The 7,032-nt window shown below is 46.1% G+C and overlaps 1 non-coding gene across 1 annotated transcript; it reads right to left on the reverse strand.

Moving 5' to 3' along the window:
* Nucleotides 1–6,743: 6,743 nt before the first annotated feature.
* On the reverse strand, nucleotides 6,744–6,815 carry Trnae-cuc (transfer RNA glutamic acid (anticodon CUC)). Its single transcript has one exon. It is a non-coding gene; the product is annotated as a tRNA-Glu (tRNA).
* Between the last annotated feature and the right edge of the window lie 217 nt (nucleotides 6,816–7,032).

Genomic DNA, 7,032 nt, shown 5'->3' on the forward strand with positions numbered 1-7,032 from the left:
TCCATTCGTTTTTTTTAGAAAGTACGATTTTACCCTTCAGTACTGCGTGTGAAATATTGTACAATTAAACATATGGGAATATTTCATGGTATGGATGGTATGTTTCCCTGAGTCGCACTTGTGAGAACTTCTGATAATTCAAACAAAATCCCGGAGTTTCGTCGAGTTGGAATTATCTCGAGTCTACTGTATTGAAAAACTTTCAAACTTCGCGCTACAGTGAGAAAACGCTCCATGCGGTTCACGCTTTAGAGTTGAAGCGGCACGATCAAACGGAAGTAGAAGCTTTACTACATCAGCCCACTCATGTTTTTTGACGGTGGCTTACGTCACTAATTACACGAACAAGTTTCTGTAACGTCATAAAGGCATCGTGTGACGTCACAGAGGCCACTGCCTTATGTATTTTGATATGATGTTACATCCCTCAGCGTGAGGTGGAACAGGTGAGCTTACAGGAAACTAAAATGAGATGCTTGCAAGCGCTTCGTCACCAACGAGGACGAACTCTAGACGTCAAGGTGGTTGGCCTTAGGGGACCCTGGGTAAGCGTAGATTACAAAGTCGCGACTTGTTAGGCTAAAAGCCAGCCTTCCCGTTTCGCTGCACTAGAGCTATATATGGGCTACCGCCAAAGATCATGGGAGGGACTACTTAAACTCATGTTATTACGTGACATGCAGTAAATAGCGTGTAAAATTCCATAGATAATAATTCATATGCATACGGTAAAGACTTCTGAATTGAAGCCCAAAGTTACCTACTTTTATATCAACGAAATCTGCATGACTTTACCGTTATCGGTTTTTATGTTCGGAAGTCCTTACGTGCTCTTCCTGCCAGACATCTAGCGACGATGCGTGCCGATGCCGCTGACTTTTAGACACTTCCCTCGTCGGAACACCCCCCGCCCAGTGCCGAGTAGCAACCCGGGCTCTACGCCTGGGTAACCTCTCGGCCTTTCCGTTCGCTTTTCTCATCCCCCTACTCCTCGAAAATCGCGTTTCGGTCCATGAAGTAACGCGTTGGCCCCATAGGTATAAATGGGCCCTTGTGCCTCCATATTAAAGCGAAGCTTTTTACCTCTATCCCCTCAGGGTTCTGTCGCGATCATTGGTGTCAACAGAAAACTCCCGCAAACAAATAAAAGAAGTTACATGCACCACCAGGAACCAAACCTGAAACAAATAGGGAAACAGAGAGAGAGAGAGCCCGCTGTCTTACAGATTGATCTACGAGCCCACGCGGAAACAGGGCAGACAGACGGTGCACTCACCGAGCACATCTGTGGGTTTATACACTGCGTTCTCGCTGAGTGCCACGTGATATTGACACGCGACCTCTCCCGCCGCTGTGCGCTCCGCGCACGGCACGTGTAGCGGCCGTGTGCGCGCCTTGCGTATGCGCTAGGAGATATAAAAAGTAAAGGAAGCCCACACCAACGCACGATATGTCACTTCTCCGTCTCTACCGCCCATTTCTTCACCTCCGTCGGCGGCGGCAGAGACGAAGGAGAAGTGAGATCATCTAACAGCGGGCTTGAGCTACCTTTAATTTTATATAAAAAAGCGCTTCCACTCATGTGCTTCACCAATACAACTCAACCAACCGTGGTTCATGAAACATGGATTGATTTAACCTTGGCAAAAATTATTTCTTTGAAGTAATAAAGGGTGCGGTTAAGTGCACTGCACTTGTCTCTTTGTAGAGCCACGTGAGTTAATTCAAGTGATGTCGCATGAGTAATCGCTGTGGTTGTCGTTTACAGCTTCGCTTTCCAACCAAATTCAACGGGTGGATTGGTGCAGATTTTTTGTTATAAATGCTTTACGGCCTCTAAATTAAATGCCTTCCCTGCATTGTATTTGTGTATAGTAGTGAAGCCGACATTAAAGGGTCACTGTGAATCGCACTCAAACCCGCTATGGAGTGACTCGGCCTTCATAAAGGCGGCTTTTCCAAATTGCTTCCATGTACTGCAGTGAACCCTACCAAAAAAAAAAAACTAACTAAATACTGTTAAAACTGCGTCTAGGAGAGACGAGATAAAAGCTAAACAAGAGAAATAGATAAAAAAGTATCAGACAGAGTGTTACGACAGTAAATGAGCCATGTAAGAAACCTTAAGGGGAATGCGTAAGAGCGACGGATGCGAACGGCATATTCACGCGAAATTGGAGAATTCCGAATAGGAGCTGTCTTATGGCATTTCTGGAGTGAAGAGTCTTGTCAAAGGGGACATGCATCGTTTGGCTTGTTCTTAGCAAAAAGTTTGAAGTGCTAGGAACCTCGTCCCTGGCGAATGCAACTTTTTATCCTTTAAGACGGCGCCCCAAAGCCCGGAGTGTTTTGATGCATGTGAACACGCCCGTTCCCTCTGTGGCGGCGTAAACACGGCGTCATATGACTGCTCGAAGAAAGGCTCGCTCCATTTGGCGACTTCCTTTATGATACCGTAGCCCTTTGACGGGACGCCGGAAAAGCGGAGACAAATGCGCGATAAACGCCGCTTTCTCGTGCACGCCCGGTCCGTTTTGTAACGCGTATACATACATAGACGGGAATATCGCGAGAGATTTTATTCCCTCCCCTGTCTATTTTCGGAGTGTGGGCACCTGCGAGAACGCCTACACACACGTCCATCCTGCCAGGATATAAGAACGGGGTTCGAAAACACGACACAAAACTACTGTATGCAGGCCTCTTGAAGTGTAGCGAGGAGGCCGGCCCGTTGGATAGTCGTCACAAAATGAAGCAACGACAGGAATTGGGACGCAGGCGTGCATTAACAGTCCTTATATAGAAGGTTCGACGAAGACACGTTTTCTAAGACTTTTTTCTTCTTATTTCAGCCTAGCGCAGGCGCTCGCACTTTGAGGCTGGGAAATTTTAACCAACTCCTTTGGTCTCTTGGTTGTCGGACACTTTTCCTCCGGATGTATGAGCAAAGGAAAACTACTGCGGGATGTGTCATTGATATCAAAGAATTACCGTTATCAGAGGGGCATCAAGAACAACACGACAAGTTTGCTTCGAAACAAACGTATTCACATGTATTCTTCGAAACAGCCCCATCAGGGGTTTGCTCTGCAGCCACACAAGGGCACTTCTTTTAAATTTCCTTCTTCAAGTTTCTAAACTTTTATATCTGTACACAAGTTATGATGAGGATTACATGGCAAGGTTGGAATACGTGAAAGCTGCAAAGCATACTATTATATTGTACACACAGACGCACGCACCCAGATGTATATATATATATATATATATATATATATATATATATATATATATATATATATATATATATAATCAGCCTATCTACGCCCATTGCAGGGCAAAGGCCTCTCCCATCCCATAGATCTCCAATTATCCCGGTCCTGTGCTCTGCGACCAATTTATCCCCGCACACTTCTTGATCTCATCTGCCCGTCCAACTTTCTGCCGCCCCGTGCCACGCTTGCCTTCTCTAGCGATCCACTCTGTTACCCTTAATGAACAATGGTTATCTTGCCTTCGCATTACACGCCCTGCCCATTTCTTTTTCATTTCTACTAGTATGTCCTTAACACGCGTTTGTTTTGTGACCCACTCCGCTGTCTTCTTGTCCCTTAATGTTACACCTATCATCTTACGTTCCATTGCTCGCTGAGTCGCCATCAATTGAAGTTGAACCCTTTTAGTGAGCCTACAAGTTTCTGCTCTGTAGGTGACTACCGTTAAGATGCAGCTGTCACACACTTTTTTCTTCGGGGACAATGGTATACACTGTCATTCATTATCTGAGAATGCCTGCCGAATGCACTACACCCCATTGTTATCCTTCTAATTATCTCTGCCTCATGGTTGGGATCTAGGGTCACAACTTGCCCTAAGTAGATATATTCGCTTACCACTTCCACTGCCTCGCCATCTATCTCAAACTGTTGTGCTGTCCCCAGGTTATTGATCATTACTTTAGTTTTCTGCATATTAATTTTCAGGCCCACGGTTCTACTCTGTTCGCCCAGTGCGGAAAGCATGCTTTGCAATTCGTCCCCCGAGTTACTTAGCAAGGCAACGTCATCAGCAAATCTGAGGTCACTGAGGTATTCTCAATTAACCCTTACTCCCACCTGTTCCCAATCAATGTTCTGAATACCTCTTGTAAACATGCTGTGAATAGCATTGGAGAGAATGTGTCTCCTTGTCTGACGCCCTTCCTCATAGGTATTTTACTGCTCTCCTTACGGAGGATGATGGTAGCTGTGGACCCCTTGTAAATATCCTCTAGTATTTTTACATAATGCTCGTCTACACCCTGATTCCGTAATGTCTGAATGACTGCTGAGGTTTCGACCAAGTGAAATGCTTTCTCATAATCTATGAAGGCTATATATAGGGGTTCAGTATACTCAGCGCACTTCTCTATCACCTGATTGATCGTGTGAATATGGTCCATTGTTGAATAGCCTTTACGACACCCAGCTTGTTCTTTAGGTTGACTGAAATCTAAGGGGGCAGAAATTGTGTTAGCGATTACCTTGGTAAGTACTTTGTTGGCGACTCACAGTAAGCTGATCGGCCTGTAATTTGTCAAGTCCTTGATGTCATTTTCTTATGGTTTGCGGTAATGTTCGCGTTCTTCCAAGATTCCGGTACACTCGCGGTCACGACGCATTGCGTATACAGGTTTGCCAGTTTTTCAAGTACAATTTGCCCGCTATCCTTCAACAGGTCAGCTGTTATCTTATCCTCACCAGGTGCTTTGCCCCCTTGCATTTCATTCAAAGTTTCAAAAGCCTTCTCTACTTCTTCTGTCGTTACTGGTGGGATGTCTATTTTCTCTGAACTACTTCTTCGTTCCCGTTATATATATGCAAACTCAGGGTGATGAAGCTTTCGAAATCGCGGGTGGTGTATGATAGCAGCGTAAAATCCGGTTGTGCTAGAAGTTGAAAACGAGCTGTTTGCACGTCTCCGGCCTCGTTATGTTCTCTTGCGCGCGCTCTCCTTCCGCGAAGTAAAAAGTTAAAACAAACCTCCGCAGGTGTTTGGGAATGTGCTTCCCGGTAGCGCTCGGCTGGATCGGCTTCTGGCTTCCCGTTTCGCGCAATAATCTGCCACCCGTGAAGCCACGCGAGACGTTTAACGGACGTCACGGAGCCTTCCGGATGTTATGCACGCCAGCTGAGATCTCCGCTTTCCTCCGAAAGCGGGCCGCAAATAGACTCGCGTTGCAGCCTGCATGTGGTGTGCAGTTCCCACGCAGAGTTTTCTGCGGAATCACTTCCTGTGTATAACGCACGTATTTCGGATATTACGCTCCCAGGACTCGTTGAAAGAAAAGGAACCCTTTGCTTCGGAACGTGCTTGAAGAAACTTAAACGCTACGGATGAAGGTGTTAAACAAAAAACTCCGTCAGGAAGTAGCACGACGCAAACGCGAATCTTGCCACGGGAACCATCGATCGCCAAGTTGTATGAAGAAGTGCCCAATGGTTTAGAGCGAAACTACACTAACTCCGCTCGTGCGCACAACGCTAAACCAGTTATAATTTTCGAAACAAGCGCAATGAAATGATACAGAGGCCAAGCAGAGTGTCTCGAATGTCTTAATTTGTGGTACCGTATTTGCGCGTGTGTAACCCGCACCAAAAATGCGATTTCGCGTGTGTCGCCCGCACCAAAAATGCGAAAATTTCAGCGGTGAAGAGGTGTGGATTATACGCGAGGTATTTACTTTCGTGCAGCTTCACCTCAATGCGCGTTGAGCCGTGATGCCCCTACAGAAGTAATAGCGACTAAGCCACTTTATTCCCATTGCCAGTCCTTAGTTTGCGCACACAGTTCAACAATATACCAACCTGAAAAAATGAATTCGACAAGTCATCTATATAGTTTCGTATAGTCTGCTAGGTGAGCTCTTTTGCTTAAACAAATGTGTAATGTTGCTTGAGAGGTAGCTTTGGTCCATCCCTCTATGTATAAAATATGAGGGCGGGGATATATTTTTTATTCGTCGACGGCAAGTGGAGGTGCGGGATATAGGCAGGGGAGGGTTATACGCACGAAAAAACGGTATTCTACTTCAAGCTTATTTTTGTACGTGGCGGTATGTTGTTGGCCTAGTAGGTGCTGCACATTTATAAGAGAAACTGCGCATAAAGGATGTGACTGTGAAAAAGGAACTACAGCAGGGCGGGCGCAGATTTGTACACTTGTGGCCGTGTTGAATTTATGATTGTCCACGCTTATATGTGGCAGTGACTTGAGAAGGAAGACGCTAAAGCTGACAGCTGACACAGCAAGATGAAAAAGAAAGCAAACAAGTCACAAGCTCGTACAGGAACAGCGCTAATGTTATAAAGGCTCTCGAAACGGCATTTGTTGTGTCGTTTCGTTTGCGTACGAGTGAGTGGACCTTGCGTGCATGTCCCCCGTGTCTGTGTGAGTTGGGTGATTTTGGCACTGCGCCCGACCGAGCTCCCGCTCACCCTCCAAATTTGAAAGAAAAAGGGATCGCTTAAATTATGCACTCCATAAATGTTTGTAACTGTTGGGAGAACTGCTTATTTGTTTGCTAACAGATCCTTTGCTAGCGGGAGCCGGAGCACTGGGTGATGCTTCTGTTCAGAAAAGAGTTCTCTCTGAGTTTAGCATCTCGGTTACAAACCTGCACGCAATTGGCAGCGGAACATCGTGCACGCGAATTCAATATTCGAAATGAACAAACACTATTACAAAAAAAAAAAAAAAACGTATTCCGACACCGGGAATCGAACCCGGGCCTCCTGGGTGAGAGCCAGGTATCCTAACCACTAGACCATGCCGGAGGACGGCGGTCGCATCCACATCAGCCGTAGTTGAAGTAGTATACCTATTGTGCAACGTGGCTGCTGGTGCCGCAGGTAGTAACAGCTTTTGTTTTACGCGTGAGATCGCCCATGCCCCTCCTTTGAACATCCGCGTCGCGTAGATATGGAGTTAACCAATAACGCTGGCATTCGGGACGCGGATATGCCGGTGTGTCAAGCACATCACAGTGTTACC

This window comes from Haemaphysalis longicornis, unplaced genomic scaffold, assembly GCF_048455015.1.
Source record: "Haemaphysalis longicornis isolate Haplotype H1 unplaced genomic scaffold, Haemaphysalis longicornis Haplotype H1 scaffold_20, whole genome shotgun sequence".
NCBI classification, from domain to species: domain Eukaryota; kingdom Metazoa; phylum Arthropoda; class Arachnida; order Ixodida; family Ixodidae; genus Haemaphysalis; species Haemaphysalis longicornis.